Source organism: Rhagoletis pomonella, unplaced genomic scaffold, assembly GCF_013731165.1.
Source record: "Rhagoletis pomonella isolate Grant_MI unplaced genomic scaffold, Rhpom_1.0 Rhpom_scaffold_00229, whole genome shotgun sequence".
NCBI lineage: Eukaryota > Metazoa > Arthropoda > Insecta > Diptera > Tephritidae > Rhagoletis > Rhagoletis pomonella.
In genome coordinates this window covers 36,595-56,001 of record NW_023458783.1, presented here as the reverse complement: position 1 = coordinate 56,001, position 19,407 = coordinate 36,595, and the positions used below count along the sequence as shown (strand labels likewise).

Sequence of the window (19,407 nt, the reverse complement as noted above, 5' to 3'; positions counted from 1 at the left end):
ATTTGTAACATATACACATGTACGCAACATGTATACATACATACTGCGCAAAGCATTTAGGTATCAATTTCGAACGTTGAATTTGATTGTTTCGAAGATTGTTTCCATGAATTCGATGATTCACGAAATTACAGACGCTGAGAAAACATCAAATTTTTTAACTGAGCCGTATCTGAGCCGTATAAAGCGAAATAAAGAGTTATTAATATCAAACCTTAAGTTTTATGGGTTTCTTTTATTTCCTGGAAGTTTTGCCGTCTACATAGTGGCTTCACATAAAAAGTGGCCAAATCCGGTCGAATAATGGAATGTGTCGCTCCAGTATCCACTGTCAGTACTCTCTCCTGCCCATTCACACATCCACCAATAGTGAGGTTGCTCGCATTCCGGCCAATTTGGGAGACGGAGATTATGGGCCCTTCAACTTCTGGAGCCAGCACGCGGCCCTTCCTGCTGGCTCGTTTCAGTTTAACGACTGATTGAAGTTGGCTTCGTCTCCTTCAGCCCTGTGTTTGCGTCCTGCTGAATTGTTGAGCCCACTGGAACTTGCGCTGCAATCGCGGGCGAAGTGGCCTGGCTTTCCACATTTAAAACATTTGCCAGAGTCATGCTTTTTCTCGCCCAGCAGTTGGATAATCTTCTTCAGCATTTCATTTGTGTCTTCCGGTGCTTCCACTTCCACACGATGTGCTTTGTAGGCTGGTCTACTTAGGAGCGCCGCCGTTTCACGCGTCTGAGCATACGAGACAGTTTCAGCAAATGTTGGCTTTGGATTTTCATACGTCTCTCGCTTGGTATACATGTCCCGCATTCCGTTGATGAACCTCTGGATTTTTACCCTTTCAAGGTGTTCACCAGCTGCGTCTCCAATAGCCAAGTGAGCCAGCCTCTCGATCTCCGAAGCGAATTCTTGTACCCTGCAAAAATCGCGTCTACTCCATGCATGCATGTGAAGAGTACTCCCTAAGGACCAAGGAGTACTCCAAAATTAACCACAATTCATATAAAAAATATGGTCCAATTAACATTGCGATGTCCTAGGGCAGGACCATATACTCCATCCATCAGCTACAGCCAGACATGCAAATGTTCTTTCAAATGCTCAACTTCAATCACATTTCGTTAAAACACGAGCAGCGATCGGGTAACAAACAATAAGCTGGTGCAGAGACACGAGTTGGTCCGCTACAGCATGACAGAGGAACACTTTTGTAAGTACTCGAATATACCACAAATAGATTACATGATCCAACGATTTTTGCAGGGTAGAGTCTCGTTGGCTTTTTGGCAGCGATTCTCCAGCTCCATCTGGTAAATCTGTCTCCTGTGCTCGCTACCATAACGTCTTTCCACTGCACCCATTAACGCATCGTAACTGTTCCTTTCACAGTCGGGAATAGTCTGCAAGATTATCTGCGATGAAACATCTGACGATTGTGTTTGCATCTGAGTTGACAGCTGTGATGACATCTCTGACATGCGTGTATCCTGTGCTTGCATCATCTGTGACATGGCAGCCAATAACCTGTTCATGTCCATAACTGTTGATGACGAAGGAGCCTTTTGCTGTTCTTCAACCTTCCCGGATGTCTGTTGCACATTCTTCGACGAACATGCAGCCTCATCCTTCTGTTCGTCTTTTGCGGATGTATCGTCGGGTTTACCTTGGAAGTCGTATTTGTCCACGTCGATGCCTCCAGCTTCCATAGCCTCTCGCAACCGGGATAACAATTCCACTTTTCTTCCGGAGGTGGCCAAATTACGCTTTTCCAACTCCTGTTTCAGCTCCTCAATTTTTAAGTCCTGTATTTTCGCCATTTTTAGTAGTTTCTCCTTCGGAATTTATTTAACAATCCCACTTCTGACACCAATTGTAATACCATGTCCCCACCGGGGCTAACCACGTAGTTATGGCTGTTGAGTTGGTTATCCCGATAACCCACTTGAATTAGTGTGGTTTCGCCATATAAAAATGACAGCACTTAACCATTTTATTGAGATGGTTACAAGATAACCAACTCAAAACCACGTTGAAAATCTGATACAACCCTGTGTTTTTCCCGCCATCTGTGAGTCGTTATCGTTAAAATTCAAAAAATACGTTCACTACAGCTGATTTAAAATTTCAAAATGTCACATTCAAATGCATATTCAAATTATAAAGAATGGCGACAGAAAGCAAAAAAAAACGTATTTTGTGGAGCGATGCCGCAGAAGAACTCCTGATTGAGTTATGGCGAGAAAAAATGCCAGAGCTGCGGTCGGTAAGGAAGAATGGCCACATTTATGAAGAAATGGCAGTCGAGCTGGATAATAGTGGCCATAATATCACTGCCGCTGAAGTGAAGACAAAGCTTCACAATTTATCAAAAAAATACAGGTAAGTACTGAATTTATATCAGCATAGATATTTATTTATTAATTTATTATCTCCATAGACAAGAAAAGGCGAAAATTGGTCCATCCGGTGGCTCTCCATCAGAGTGGAAGCATTATGGGGCAGTCCACGAAGTTCTCGGTGCACATAAGAGCTTTGATGCAGTTGCGCTGCAAGAGGATAGCATAATAGGTGTACTTAATAAGACCTTTTATTTAGTCATACCTATTACGGTATCCGACGGATGCCATCCGCATGGAAATAATCTGATTTGCACTGTCGTAACAAGCGAGAGTGAAGGATTAGATTCGTGCGAATAGCATCCGTCGGACCGGAATAGGCTTAAATAGTTTTTTGTGCGAATTATATATTTTCAGATGATTTGGACTACACCATTACTGAATAATATCTTATTGAATGTGACACTGATGGAGAGTCACAAACTGGTACTCTAGTTCTCAATTCTCAGTGCTCCCTTGTAGAATCCTGTAACGGGCCCTCCACCAGTGAATCTGCAAAAAGAAAGAAAAAAACTGCAGTAGCAGTGATGGAGGAAGTTCATCATGACTTTTTAAAAGTAACAGAGGAAATGCGTCAGGCGGACGAAAAACGATTTGTGTTGTTGGAACGATATGTCAGCGATGTCTCAGAAATGAAAAATGCATTTGTTGAATTTCTGCGTCGTCAGAATTAATAAAATACGTACCAAAATATGAAACGAATGCTTGTCTTATTTCCTGTGCTCTCGAATTAAAATTTCCATAATTGTTGGGAGTACTTTCTGGCCGATGTCGACTTTGTTCTTCAGTTTGCTGTGCGGAAATCCATCTTTCATTGACTTCATCATTTTCCTCATTAAGGAAATTGTGCAAAATACAGCATGCCTTTATTATTGATGTGGTGTTTACCATCTGGTTGTCCAAACCTTTTCCAACCCGTCTGAACCTGGCCTTTAAATGGCCAAAAGCATTCTCTACAACTCTTCGACATTTTGACAGGGCAAAATTGAATTTTTTTTGTTGCAATGATTGGTCAATGTTAAATGGAAACGGCTTCATTAAATGCTCATCTAACTTAAAAGCAGAGTCACCTAGTAACACGACTGGAACGTTGACCCCAGATATTTGCTTGCTCATATCTTTGTACAAACTGCATTGTAAAAACTCGTTTTTTAAATGGGAGCTCTCAAAAATTGCTGAATCATTGCAACGGCCTTGGCTGCCGACATTAATATATATAAAACGACATCTACAGAATAAAATAAATTTTCCTATAACCAGAACAAAAGTACTTCACATAAAAACGTACCTTGCATCTACTAAAGCCAAAAGTACGGTTGAGTACCAACCTTTGTAATTGTGGTAGTCAATTGCATCCTCTCTTGCTGGATGAACTTCTATATGACATCCATCTGAAAAATTAAAGTTACAACAGTTCCACAGTAAAAAATTTTAATCTCTTACCAATGGCTCCTAAGACTTAAGGGAAACCTAGTGATTGAAAGCCATTTATGAATTCCCTTAACTTAACTTCGGTCATTGGAAAATTTTTTAAATATAAAGGCCACAAACATTTCCAAACCTCATGGCAGAACTCAATTAATATGCGGCCGACAGTACTTTTACCAACTCCGAACATATTTGCAATTGTGCGGTATTCTGCGGAAGAGCCAAGCGCGTACAATGCAATTGCAACTCGTTTCTCCAACACAATTGCTTTCCGATAGTGGGTATTTCTTCTTTCCATACCAATCAACATATGACACAATTTTCTGAAGGATTTACGATTCATTCGAAAGTTACTCTTAAAAAATACTTCCGAATTCAGCTGGCAATCGACTTCCCAGAATGTCTGGCGACGGATCTGGATTACGTTCATATACATATATGCAAATTAATTTAACTGAATAAATTAGTAAAAAGATAGTATAACACCTTCGTCCAGCAGGACCTTATTGAAGCGCAGTCACATACACAAGCTAGTTTAAGAATCATTTGCGCAATGAGCAATCTTCTCAATAATTGCCGCCTTAAGTCGAACAATTCTTCCATTACTTCCACCGAAGTGAAAATATTTATGAAAAAGAACACAATTTTTATGATTTGATAACTCATATTGCACTTCATACACAATATTCTGCCAATGTAAACAAACAATACGGAAACAGCTGTTTGCTAAACCACAAACCATAGTGTGGACAGCAATAGTTAGTGATGTGGTTAAGTTCGATTTGAGATGGTTAACTTTTTGGTGGGGACTTGGTATTACGATTATCCTTGAACCCTCGTCCGGATTTCCCAAATCTTCCGGTTCGTATCGCTGGATTGTTAAATAAATGCAATCGATGACCAAATTGTAGTACAATTAACTTTATTGTACAACAAACAATTTACAATACTTGCTAATACAGTAAAAACACTACAATACTTGTTAAAGCAATTACAACGCTTTACTGAACTTGTTACACACAATTAAACTTATAGCTTGCTTATTCGCAACTCGCTTCTCTGCTCACTTTACTTGTAGTTTGCTGACTTGTAACTCACTCACCTCGCGGTGGCGGCACTGGCACTTATGGCAACTCTAGAACATTCTGAAGTTTATCGCTCATTCTCTTTCTCTCGCTGTTCGCAGTGTTCGTCCAACTTGACGTTTCTCTTTGTGGAACGTTCTACGTCATTCCTCGAACATTCTGCCTATTTCTCGTTGTTCGCTTTGTGTTGCCGCAGTATTCGCCACAATATTTACTAAAACTAACTGCAATATAAGGCCACTTTGACCATCTATAAATTCAAGTTACTTGGTGCAGATTAAAACAGTTGTAAAGAAAATACGGTGAAATATAAAAAGTTTTAATGCGCTCGGACGCTGTTAGAAATTTGTGTTTTACTTAAATTGGTACAACTGCCGCGCTTGAAAATACGCGCAACAATTCTTTAAAACTTTTTTGTCTTCGAGTAAAATTTGCGAATCGACCTTAATTAAGACCAGTTAATCTTAGCAACGATGGTCAATATGGACAAGGAAACAACGGGTCAAAATTGCCGAAAATGTGACGCAGCAGACAACGAGAGTATGGTCCAGTGTGACACCTGCGACGCCTGGTACTATTTCAACTGCGTTGGAGTAGACAGTAATGTGGCTGACTTAAGCTGGAGCTGTGAGAGCTGCCAGAACCATACATCAACCACAAACACGCATCCAGCTGCATCGTCATCGCCAACTACCGTGCAAGGTAACCGGCACGTGCATTTTCTACCAACGTTTCCATCTACTGCGAAGATATCGGATTCAAGAGTCAATCCGCCTCTTAACACAATAATAACTTCTACTGCCACCGCTGGTAGTCTTCCAACATCAGTATCAATGGCTTTGGCCTCTGCATACTGGAATTTCGGGCCTAGTGAATCAGTTCAGGGACAGCAGCTATCGACGCTAACTACGGAGCACTACCCGGTGCCCTTGTCAACGCCGATACGGCAATTTGCAATAGGCAACGTCGCTACCTCCGCAACTGGCAAACCGTATAATCAGCCAAAAGCTTTCCCATCGGTGCCGCATGCAGGTGCACGAAATTCTCAAGGTATGCAGATGTCGTTAAACTCCGAAATAAGTCGAAATCTTCAGCTTGAAAGGCTGGAAGAGGAGATGAAAATACAACAGCAATATTTAGAGAACAAGTATAAGATTCTTTCGCAGTATAACGAGCTGCCCTCATCCAACGCTTCGATGTTCGCACATAGAATTTTCCTGCGCCTGGGCAATTGGCCGCAAGGCAGGCTATCCCTAAACAGCTTCCAACCTTTAATGTCGACCCTGAAGAGTGGCCGCTGTGTATTAGCAGTTTCGAGAACAGCACCACGGTTGCGGGGTATGCCAATGCAGAAAATTTAATTAGACTGCAAGCGAGCCTTAAAGGTAAAGCGCGGGAGATGGTCAAAAGTAAATTGTTTTTGCCATCCATGGTGCCCGAAATCATAAAAACTCTTAGAATGTGTTTTGGGAGACCTGAACACATCCTTGAACGCGCCATGAATAAAGCTCGTGCTATGCCAGCGCTCAAGGATAAATTCGAAGGTCTTATTGAGTTTGTACTCTGCGTCAGGAACATTTGCGCCACGATGGAAGGATGCCAAATGCACATGCACCTGCATAATCCGCTGCTTGTTAAGGAGCTGGTTGACAAGCTCCTCAATGGCCAGAAGTTGAACTGGGCAGTTCAGCCGAAAGACGATAAGATTCCGGTAGAGAAACAGTTCAGCGACTGGTTGTACAATCAAGCCGAAGCAGCCAGTACTGTGGTCTCGTTGGCACCGCCCAAAAGTAATGCTATGGTTAACACGCACACCATCGACGCAAACACTCAGCATCCGCCAGCTTCGATCACAAGGTAATGCAATGCGACGTTTTTAAAAATTTGACTCTCCAGCGAAAATGGGAGGAGGTGAAGACAAACAACCTCTGCCGCCAATGCTTGAATCCACGTAAGCGCAAATGTTTTCTGAACAAGGTATGTGGTGTAGATGGCTGCACGGTAAAACCCCATCAGTTACTGCACGAAACAACCGCAGTAACGAGTCAAAAGAAACCCAACACCGTAAGTTCAAATGCCAACAAGCTTTCAGATGTGCAGATAAATACGCTCAGTAGCGGTCACGAAGGATTGCAACCACTCTTCAGAATCGTTCCTATTCGCATTTATTCAAACAATAAAGTACTGGAAATATTTGCATTTTTAGATGAAGGCTCTTCTGTGACGCTAATGGAAAAGAGAATCCTCGATGAACTTGGCTTGGAAGGTGAACGGGACCCTATTTGCTTGCGGTGGACAGGCAACACAACGCGGATTGAAGAAAATTCTGTCAGGGCTGCCATCGAAATTTCGAGTGCGACAAGTGGTCAGAAGCACAGTATACAGTAAACCAGCCATTGACAATATGCTTATTTGAAAATTAATACATGAAATATTGTGCATGTGGAGGATTTCTTTGTCATTAAGCCATAGGCAACGGCTGGTGCAAAAGTACCGACAAAGGTTTGTTGATATATTCGAAATGCAAATTTAAACAGAAAAATTCATAAAAAACATAATAATAAAACAAAAGTATTGTTAATTACTACATGGGAGGTGGGCGTAGTTATTGACAGATTTCGCCAAAATCTAATACTAACTTAAATTATACCAAAGGCAATTTCAGCACCGACTTTCGTTAAGATATCTCTATTTTGTTCGATTTAGCGTATTTACAAACAGACACGGCTGAACCAAATCTTTTCGTTATCGATGATCGTTGTGACCATTTTCCAAAGTCAGCCCTTATTCATTCAATTATTCACTCAAAGTTGTGTCCGGAACGCGGTATGACTTATGTAGGAACTACATTCGGTCACAATCGCTAACGCTTCACTCCTGATTTTCTTGGAATTTTATTTTTCCCGTTATTTTATTTTATGTGACTTTAAAATATTTTTAACTATAAGAAAATATTAAATTTGATTTCATTTGGGTTAACGCAAAGGACACTGTAAAAAAAAATATCAACCAATACATTCAAACAAATTGTCAAATAGGCATATTTACATTTTTTGTTTTGCCTATCTGGATTACTGTATACTGTGGCCAGAAGTATATTTTGAAAAATGATCTCGATCTCCCAGCGCAGTCAATCAACGCATCCGAGATGGAGCGCCTATATCCATATTTAGCGGGATTGCCGATTGTGTCGTACGAAAACGTGAGGCCATCATTGTTGATCGGTGCGGACAATTGAAGGTTGGCAATTCCTTTCAAAATTAGAGAAGGGACCTGGTTCCAGCCCATAGCGTCAAAGATTCGTTTAGGTTGGACGTTACAAGGGTGTGATTCGAGACAAACTGGCGAATATCGACTAAGCGTACATACATGCGATCGCCAAAAAAGATACGATGAGTTTCACGAGACTGTAAAGGAATTCTACGCGTTAGAGTCGTCTAAACCTACACAGCTACTATCGGAACAAGATGCAAAGGCCGTGAGCATTGCGAACGACACATGTCAAAAGGTCGGTCACCACCTCGAAATTGGGCTGCCTTGGCGTAACCCAACTGTATCGCTACCAGATAACTATGCCTATGCCTTGCAACGACTGATGGGTTTGAAGAAAAAGTTTGTTAAGGACCCTACGTTAAAATCTAACATTCAAGTTCAGATCAATAACTTTCCAAAGGGTACGCTAAAAAGTTCTCCCGAGTTGAGGCTGCTGTTTCCAATGACAAAGCGTGGTATTTGCCTATTTTCATCGTAACTAATCCGGATGGTGTGAGATGCTGCTGCCAAGGTGAACGGGTGTCGCTCAATGACTTCCTGCTGAGTGGCCCAGACTTGCTTAACCCTCTTGTTGGTATTTTATTAGCTTTCAGAGTGGGCAGAGTAGCTATATGCGGTGATATAGCGTAGATGTTTCACCGCATCAATATCCGGGACACCGACATGCATGCTTAGCGATTTTTGGGGTGCGATGAAGATGATGATCCCCAGCATCCAAGTATTTATGTCATGCAAGCGTTGACTTTCGGATTGAATTGGGCACCATTTATCGCTCTCTACATACGTGACAAAAATGCTGATCGTTTTAAAAACGAGCTTCCTCGCGCCGTAGAAGCTGTGAAGAAAACCATTATGGATGACTTTATTGACTGCACTAGAGTTAGCTCTACAAATCAAAAAAATTCACGGCGCTGCTGGCTTCAACATACGTGGCTGGTCTTCAAACTCCAAATATGTCGTGGATCAGCTCGAAGAAGATCCTACGTCAGTTCAATCTGTCAAGGAATGGGGCTCAACCACGAAAGTGCTAGGTATGTTTTGGGACCCAATAAGCGATCATTTTAAATATATTTGCAGATTTGCAAGACTCCGTCACGACGTCATTATTGAACCGATCATCCCGACGAAAAGAGAGGCGCTCCAAGTTCTAATGTCGATCTTCGACCCTACTAGATTTGTTTGTTTCTACACGGTGGGGTTAAAGATCTTGTTAAAAGACGTATGGCGCTCTGGTATCGCCTGGAACGACCCGCTGCGCGACAACCTTTTCAACAAATGGAGCCAGTGGAAGTCCATTATGCCATTAATAACAGCCGTCGAAATACCTCGATGTTATTCACTATTGCTGAAAGACGCCGAAGATGTTCAACTTCACACCTTTGTCGATGCCGGGGAAAGCGCGTACGCAGCCGTTTGCTACTTGCGTGTGTCAAAAGGGAACGACGTCACGGTTACTCTCGTGGCTGGCAAATCCAAAGTCGCGCCGCTAAAGCCATTATCGATACCCAGACTAGAGTTGCGGCGGTGGTAGTTGGTGTAAGGCTGGCGAACATGGTAAGCAATACGCAGCGTATTGGCATAAAGTCCAAATTTTGGTGGACGGATTCAAAGGTGGGGCTAAGATGGATGCAAATGAACCCTAAAAACTTCCGCCAATTCGTTATGCATAGAATAGGCGAAATTCTAAAAGCATCAAACGTGTGCCAATAGCGGTGGGTTCCTTCGAGTCAAAATCCGGCTGATTTAGTTACAAAAGTAACTGTGGTTTACGGCCCCGGAATTTCTAAAGTCAAACGCCGAAGTTTGGCCGCAGTGCGAAGAGTTGAACTTAGAGGAGGGCGACTATTCGGAAATTAAACATTACGTTCTACATACGAAAAAGGCACCTATGAACAACCTAACGCTGAACGTGGAGTATTTTTCCAGCTGGAAACGTCTGTATCGAGCTATGGCTAAATTTTTGCTATATGTCGACCAATTACGCTCGGTTGTGCTAGCAAGGCAGCGGAAAACAGCCATAGACTTTAAAAAACTGATTCAACAAGCTCAATGTATTCTTATCAGGTATTCCCAATCCATTGATTATCAGGAAGAGATCAAGCTGTCTCGAACTCGGTAAGACGATTGAAAAATCTAGCAAACTTTTCACTCTAAATGTTTACTTAGACGCAGATGGCATAATAAGATGCAAAAGTCGTGCTGAACACTTAAGTAATCACAAAGATGTTATAGTGCTGCCTCACTCTCATTATATTACCTTCTTAATAGTGCGTTGGATTCATGAAAATTTCCATCACCAGATGCATGAGTCTGTAATTAACCAAATTCGTGGTATATACTTCATACACCGTCTGAGGGTGCTGTATACAAGAATGCGTGCGGCATGTCAAAAATGTAAAACCACTACATCCATGCCACAGCAGCCACAAACGGCAATGCTTCCAGCCGCAAGGATTGCTGCATTCGAGAGGCCCTTCACATATGTAGGTGTCGACTATTTTGGACCTTTAGTTGTCGTCGTTGGAATAAGCCGCGAAAAGAGATGGGACGTTTTATTTACATGCCTAACGCTTCGCGCTGTACACATTGAAGTTGCGCATAGCTTAAACACCAGTTCCTGTATCATGGCAATAAGAAATTTTGTATCACGACGCGGCTACGCAAGGGAGATATTCTCGGACAAAGGCACCAATTTCAAGGCATCCGAAAAAATCATTTGCGACAGTCTAAAGAATATCGACATGGCTGGTATCGTCTGATCATTCGATCAAGTGAAATGGAGAGCTAACCCATCAAGCGCCCCGCATATGGGAGGAGCATGGCAAAGGCTTGTGAGTTCGGTGAAGATTGTGCTGTATGAGATACTACCCTCAACAAGTTTTAGTGATGAAAGCCTACGGAGTGTCTTGAGCGAAGTAGAATTCATCCTAAACGCACGACCGCTTACGTTTGTTTCTTTGGAGAACTGTGGTGATGAGGCTCTTACTCCCAATCACTTGCTGATTGGGTCGTCGGATGGCTCAAAGCCTATATGCAATGACACTGTCAATCTGCGGCAACGTTGGCAATTGACCCAACAATTCACCGATCGTTTTTGGCATCGATGAGTGAAGGAGTATGTACCAGTCATCTCTCGACGCACCAAGTGGATCACGAAACAACCTCCAGTACGCGTTGGTGACGTCGTGGTAATTGCAGACCAAGACCTGCTGAGGAACTGCTGGCCAAAAGGCAGAATCGTGGACGTGGTAAGAGCGAAGGACGGCCAAGTTCGAAGCGCATTGTAAAGACCAAATCAAGCGTACTTCATCGACTGATTGCAAAAGTAGCGGTGTTAGATGTCGGCACTGGGTAAAGTAAACATGTGTTTCTAAACTTGTTTACGGACGCGGGAGTGTTGACGACAAAAACTACGGCCGAGCAGTAAATATCATCCATCTTCTTATTTGCGTATGTTATCATTATTCCATTATTTTACTATTCGCCTTATACTTCTCACAGGAATTGTATTTCTCTTAGTTTATGCAATATCTCTCATTATTTGCTTGTACAGATACATATGTACCGTATCATGCACTTCTATTGTTATTTACTACATATTTACTAAAACTAACTGCAATGTCAGGCCACTTTACCCAGCTATAAATTCAAGTTACTTGGTGCAGATTAAAACAGTTGTAAAGAAAATACGGTGAAATATAAAAAGTTTTAAAGCGCTCGAACGCTGTAATACCATGTTCTGACCGACAACGAAAACACCTTGAAAACGAGTTTTGGGATTGTGGGCTGAAGTTTGTTCACACCGACCGTTGGTGTTTTCGTTGACATTTCTTTCATCCATTGTTTACAGTTTTGCTACACAAAAACGAAAGCAAAATACTGTTCCTTCAATTTCTTTTCATTAACAACCTCTTACTTCCATGCTTACTTTATTTTGGCTAGCCAATTAACAATAAATCCGAAATGACGTATTAAAGATGATAAAATATGACTTTCACTTCGATAAATAATCGAAAAAAACTAGTGCAGACACCGATTGGAATGAGTGGAACGTGAGTTTTCAAGTGGTTTTGAGCGAAAGCTAGTTTTCGTTTGACAGATTTTACATGGACGAAAACAGAAGTTTTAGGTCGAAAACCAGTTTTACCAACGAAAACCTGTTTTCGATGTCGGTCAAAACATGGTATTAGAAATTTGTGTTTTACTTAAATTGGTACAACTGCCGCGCTTAAAAATACGCGCAACATTACTATTTGCCTTGTTTTCTTAAAATGCAAATATATATGATTCCCATTTTGACTGGCTACTAGCCGTATCGCGGAGAAAATTTTCATGTCAGGCGGGGTTATATAAAATTGGGCCGATTTCACTTATTTTTATTTTAAACGAATATATATATTTTTTTAAAGAAGGCCGCAGCGTGGATTTTCTTCATAAAATGTTTGTTATAAATGTCTTAAATTTTAGTGTGAAGTTTCATTCGCAAACTTAGAAAATAACGAATTATTTCACTGTTTGCTTAACACGCGTTTATGTTTGGATATGGCGCCAACACACATAATATAAAATACATACATAATTATAAAACATTGTTGCCCACTCCTAAAGGTTTAAGGTGAGGGTAAAATTAATATTTTCAAGTACTATGTACACGTATGTATTTTTTTGAACAAACTTTTTGCTGAGAGCTTAATTAAATTCCAAGAACCGAAGGCCAATTTGAATTAAAATAACCAACTACGTAAAAATAAAAATAAAATAGCACACATTTTTATGTAAAGCAACACTCTTTGGGAACCCTACATATGACTGGTCATCTGCATGGAAAATCAGCACCCTTTTGGCATCATATTTTACATCAGAATTGAAAGGATTTCTGAAAAATCTTAACAGTCCTATCGGGTAAATTTGATTCGCATCCCTTGTCAACATATGGCCTTCGTTGATGTTAACTTATACCATGTTCTGACCGACAACGAAAACACCTTGAATCGTATCGTAGCGTTTTTGATGTTTTTTTGTTTTATTTACCTCTTCGTAGTGATATTTCAGCGATTTTATGTGTTTTCTTACAATTACAAATTTATGATATAATATGAAGTGCTTAGTGATTGGAACAAGTTTGTGCGTCTGTTTGATTTGCCAAGAGGCGTAAATTTGTTGAAAAGGGGTGCACATTTGTGGTCAGAACATTGGGATTGAAAAATCGACCGGTGCCGATAATATGCGATTGTAAAACACTCTCAATCATTAAAACCACATTTTACGAACTTTTTTTGCTTAGTGTCATCAAGTTTCACTATTTATATTTTATAATAAATACTAATATAAACGCACTCAATCGCACTTTTTCGTTTTCTTTGTTTGTTTTCATTTGTAGGCAGATGTCAAAAACGCTCAGAAATTATTATTTTTTCATTCTTTTCCGATTGCGTGATCTTGTTAGTTGGTTCATGGTTTTGCTACACAAAAACAAATCCAAAATAATTTTCCTTCAATTTCTTTTCATTCACAACCTTTTCTTCCATGCTTACTTTAGGAGTGTTCGCTATGCAGCTGCCAGTAAGAATTAGCCAGTAACAAAATTCAGAGAACAAGGTACCTTACACTCCCAAAGAGCGAAACTTGCTAAGTTTTGCGCGAACAGGAATTTATGCGCAAACAGTCAACGACGTAGGTTGACGCAGACACGATCTAGCTTATGGGATTCCCGTGTTAACGAAAACTCACCACCGCATGGCGGTAACGTTGCCGTTGCTTCTCTCTCTCTCTATTAACAGTAAATTTTATATGCTGCTATGTACGTCAACCTACGTTTACGCTATGTCGTTAACTAACTGAGCTTTTAGCAAACATTGGGCGCGTTCAGTTGAGTATAATAGATAATTTTTACGCTACCTGAACTCAACGTGTTGGGCTTAGCCTAAACAGCTGATCGCAAAGACTTACGCCGCTTATATTAAATGTAACGCCGCTTTGTTAGGCGGCAGTTGCAAACAAATTTATTATATTTTATATTACTGACGTGATAAAGTAACTAAAATATTTAATAATAATACTACGTCTCTAAATATATGGTTTTAAGATGATTGCTATATAATTTTACACTGTTTAATTCATTGTAACATTGAACGATTTTTTCAACACGGCGGCCGCTCAGCGTTGAATTCTAAATAGTATCGGAGCAATATCTCTATTTGTTGCAATTTCATTTGTTTACATTTATCAGCTGATCATTTGGCAGCATATTCATCAAGCCGTTTCTAAGGGGTAATTGTTGGGTTCAACAGTTGCCAGCAGTTTCGTAGTAGATGAGCTAAACAGCTACGTCTTATGAACGAAACCATCAGCAAGCTTCACTGCCAACTGGCGTCCACGGTTGCATTTCGAGCATAATAAATTTTTTTAATTATTTCAGGTGGAAACCAAAAAACGACCTATACGAATATTTCTTCTTATTCTGACTTTCTTCAACATACGCTTCAATTTCATTGTGGAAACCACTGTCGGATTTCCTATATCGACAGTGGTGTCGAGTGCGTTCCGGTTACGAACACAGCTTTTCAGCCCAGTACCTTTAAATGTTTGGAATTATTTAATTAAATAAACGAATATTTACATACCTCTTTCATTAGTAAATCGCAACAAGATTGTTCATCTTTAAATTTGACGAGCTCGTTCATTCAAATTAATGTTGACAAAAATGGAACCGTGTGCCAAAATCCTGCTTGCAAATTCTTACTGGCAAAAATTTCCCCAGCACGAATTTGCAACTTCCCCTCCAAATGAAATGTCAAAATTGTGCTCTCTCCTTGCAAGTTTTACTCGGTTTTTGGCTAAACGAACACGATTTGGTAACAATTGGTACCAACTTGTACACATTTTTTGCATAGCGAACACTCCTTTTATTTTGGCTAGCCAATTAACAATAAATCCGAAATGACGTAGTAAAGATGATAAAATATGACTTCCACTTCGATAAATAATCGGAAAAAACTAGTGCAGACACCGATTGGAATGAGTGGAACGTGAGTTTTCAAGTGGTTTTCAGCGAAAAATTGTTTTTGTTTGACAGATTTTACATGGACGAAAACACAGGTTTTAGGACAAAAACCAGTTTTAGCAACGAAAACATGTTTTCGATGTCGGTCAGAACATGGTATTAAGGTCTTTGTTTTACTGCCTTAAATTTATGTGCATTGGTTTTTATTTGAGTGTATTGAGAATCGGTAAGTCTGAAAAGTCCTTTTCTTGTAGGGAAGACAATAGGTCGTTCGAAAATCCTGCAAGAGTCATCACTCAATATATCAGATAGTAAGGAAAAATGCTCCCAAATTCTCTCTCAAGTGGACAAACTTGCAATTTTCTGCACGAATGAAAATTTGGAGGAATTTTCACGTTTTTCTGTCAGCTAGTGTCCACGGTTGCATTTCAAACAAAAGATATTTGTATAGAGTTTTTAAAATTCTTCAGAGGGGCAAAAACAGTATCAACATTGATATTTCTTGTTTTTCCGACCAAAGAACGTAAATCTATAAGAGGATCACAATCACAATCACCATCACAAAATGTATTGAGGCAAAAGAGAAAGCACGCTCCTGATGTTCCCGCTCGTTAAAATTATAACGTGTTGTCTCTTCTTATAGATTTACATTCTTTGGTCCGACTTTCCTCAACATTCCGATTACCAATATGTACAGTTTCTTTCTGCCGAGTACCTTTCAAATCATTAGAATTAACTAAATTAATTAAGTAAACAAGTAATTACTTACATCTTAATTTTAAAATCTCTCAAGCTTGTAAATTTTTAAATTTAACGAACTTGCTTATTTAAATTATCGTCAACAAAAAAATCCAACCATGTGCCACAATTATATGTTTTTCCTAATTGCAAAATCTTCCTGCAAAATTTTTTCTAGACTGAATTTGCAACTTCTCTCCCAGAACTAGTCTTTTTACTTGAGATTTATTTAAATAAAACATGTAAAACAGAAAGAAGAAACAAGAGATTGGACCCTCGGGTGGCTCCCCCTCGACTTGAGATCTTTATGCAGACATGCACGCCTTATTGGCTCCTTATAAGAGTTTCAATTCGACAGTATAAATCGTAAGTATATAAATTGTTTAATTAACGATATGCTAAAAATATTCCTTTTCTTCGTGGAGCCCAAATTAGCCCGGTCATGTTACGGTATTCAAGATTGCAATAATTTGCATAAAGCTGAAAATCGGTATGTGGTTTCCGCGGTATATCTTGCAACATTTATAGTAATCAAAGAATACATCAGAGGATTTAATGTTGTGCGTGGGAAATATTCGGTTATTTGTACAATGATCTTTTGGTTGGGAGCGGAGGGAGAAGGTGCGTGTCATCTTACACTACACTCATTAAAAATAGCATAGTATTAAATTTAAGAAAAGCCATCCTTCTTCTCCCTGCTTCTTTCACAGGCACTCGAGGGGCCTTTGCAAAATGGGATGAAATTAGCATTTTCGCAAAGAAAAATTAAACTCGTTTTAGGCCATCAGCAGTATTTTTGCACAAAACTCCTTTCCACGTTGATGGCGTTCGGTTGCGCTAGAAAAAATAACCTTATCAGTCCAACTCCGGTTACTCAATCCAAAGTATTTTTGCGCGAAATCCACCTCCAAATTTGAGTGCATATTTCAAACCGAAATATTTTAGACCCGAATTCTGAGAAAGGGCGTGCAACAATAAAACTCTGAATTATACAAATATTTTTTTTTTTAAGATATGAATTCGAACATTGTATCGCAACCATCATCAATCACGACTTCACCGCTGCCATCACCGTCAATGTGTATAGCTTCACCGCTGCCGACACCGTATACACCTGTCACTTCACCGCTGCCATCACCGTCTATGCCACCGGTATCACCAATGCCACCACAATCGTTCGTCGCTACTCCAGGAATTGCAGAAGAATTTTCATCACCGGAATCGTCGTCGTCCGCTGCAGTAAGAAAGAAAGGGGGATTAGGTATTTTAAAAGATTTGAAAAAACAATTGAGGTAATCCAAAACGACATTAAAAGTACTTCGGAAAGGTTTATATCCATTGAGGAAGAAAGAAAAGAAATTTTGAAATCATATGTAGAAAAAGAAGCCGAAGTGCAAAATGCACTAATAAATTTTTTAAAGAGACAGTAAGTCCTTTAAGAAAACCAGTGTCTCAAAGCCAAATACAACATCCCAAGAAATGTACAATACAGTTATATGAAAAATTATAGGGACCCGACATTATGACCACTTTTGACTCAATCAAGAGAAAAAAAATCAAAAGTGATGAAAATGTCGTGTCAATGAACTATTTACTAGATAGTTTATGGAATATTTTTTTTTTGTTTATGTGCACATCTGTCTGCCAAAAAATATTAAAGGTGTGGACTCAATGAATTAATTACTATGTAATTTATGGAATACTACTTTTGGTTTTTTTAAATGTATACGTATTTTTTTTATAAATAAAAGTTTTGATAATAAAACTTACACAAAAAAGTAGAGATTGCATTCCTTATTCCTTCTGGGTTATTGCTTAGCTCCGTTAGTGACGCAATGTGTTAAGGGTATGTGCGGTTTGCTTCTACAGTTTGTAAAGCTTGCATCCAGTTTTCATTTATCGCGTCATTATTTTCATTTAGGAAATTGTGAAGAACGCAACACGACAAAATTATAGCGCTAGCATTTTTTAGTGAATTGTTAATGCCTTTTCCAATGCGCCTGAAGCGTGCTTTGAGGTGCCCAAAAGCATTTTCCACTACTCTACGGGACTTGAATATGGCTTCATAAGTTCGTCACTTAAACGAAATGCAGAGTCACCAATAATAAATACTGGCACATCCACAGCTGAAATGTTTTTCTTTAAATCGCTCAGAAGATCACATTGATTCAAGTATTGGTTTAAAGAAGAGGATTGGAAAATTCGCGAATCGTTGCAACGTCCTGGGTTACCGGAGCTCACATAAATAAAACGACATCTGGAAATAACTATGAAATTTAAAACTTAAGCCCTGTATGCAGCTCTCAAGAAAACGGTCAAGAAAAAATTGCCATTATTTCGCGTGTGTGTCCAAGGAATTTTGACATTTTTGATACTTCACAGCCTGTTGCCTCACTCTTTCCTCAAGAAATAATGGAACGGGCATATATTTCTGTTGCAAACCTGGGTTGCCTTGTGCTCTTTTTTCACAAAAAACTTTAGAAAACCGTAGTAGAAAGCGTAGTAAATTTCTTAAGACTGCGTACTGCCTTAAGGAAATTTGACTCAAGAAAATTTCTTAGCCATTTCTTGTACGTAATTTTATATGGAGTTTTTGCTTTTCTTGAGAGCTGCATACAGGCCTTTAACCATTAACATCCAGGGTTGGCACTTAACGAAACCGACTGCGTAACAAAATACCAGAAAAATCGTGTTAAAAAATAAAAAATCGTAACAAAAGATGAAAATAGGTTATCATTTTAAATGCATATGCATATTTAATGTTTTTGCTACCTAATCCTAACACTAATGCTAACAGCACGATTGAATACCATCCCTTGTAATTGAAATAGTCTGTAGCATCTTCCTTAGGTGGGTGGATTTCAATGTGACAACCATCTGTAAAAATGAAGCGCAATGTTTTTACTGGCAATATAATGATAGCAGCAGTTTAAGTATAGCTTTGTCTATGTAGGCTACTAACATAACATAATAAAAACAGTAACCAGTAAAGTTGTAATAACAACAACAATAAATTAAAATCCTTACCAAGGGCTCCCATGCATTGGAGAAATCCAAGTGCTTCGAACTCTTGCACTAAACCTTCAATTTTTTGCGTAGTCAATGGGAAATTATTTAAATATATTATATATATATATATTATATTAAAATCCCTACTGTTGCACGCCTTGGCGCGCCGACAAAAAATTCATGATCACCCAAATCCTCTTATTTCTACACTCACTTCTCATACAGTGTCATTCCAGCGCCTTAAAAGGAAATCAATATTAGATCTCTAATTACATTGAATACCTGCGAATATAACATGGTTGCGCCACTGGGTGTACTCCATACATGATTATTTTCTTATTTAGTATTTAAGTTTCAAATATTGCTCTTGATGTTAAAAAGAAAAAAAAACAGATCGCAATAAAAATATATGAGATGAAATATATATATATATATATATATATATGGGGCATTTCACCTCAAGTGACCCAACTT

General features: G+C 39.4%; 1 long non-coding RNA gene across 1 annotated transcript; it reads right to left on the bottom strand.

Annotated features, from left to right (window-relative positions):
• Positions 1-2,082: 2,082 nt before the first annotated feature.
• Positions 2,083-4,500, bottom strand: LOC118750412. The gene is made up of 4 exons (XR_004994390.1): positions 4,312-4,500; positions 3,841-4,240; positions 3,084-3,788; positions 2,083-2,889 (listed from the first exon to the last, which is right to left on the bottom strand). It is a non-coding gene; the product is annotated as an uncharacterized LOC118750412 (long non-coding RNA).
• Positions 4,501-19,407: the final 14,907 nt, after the last annotated feature.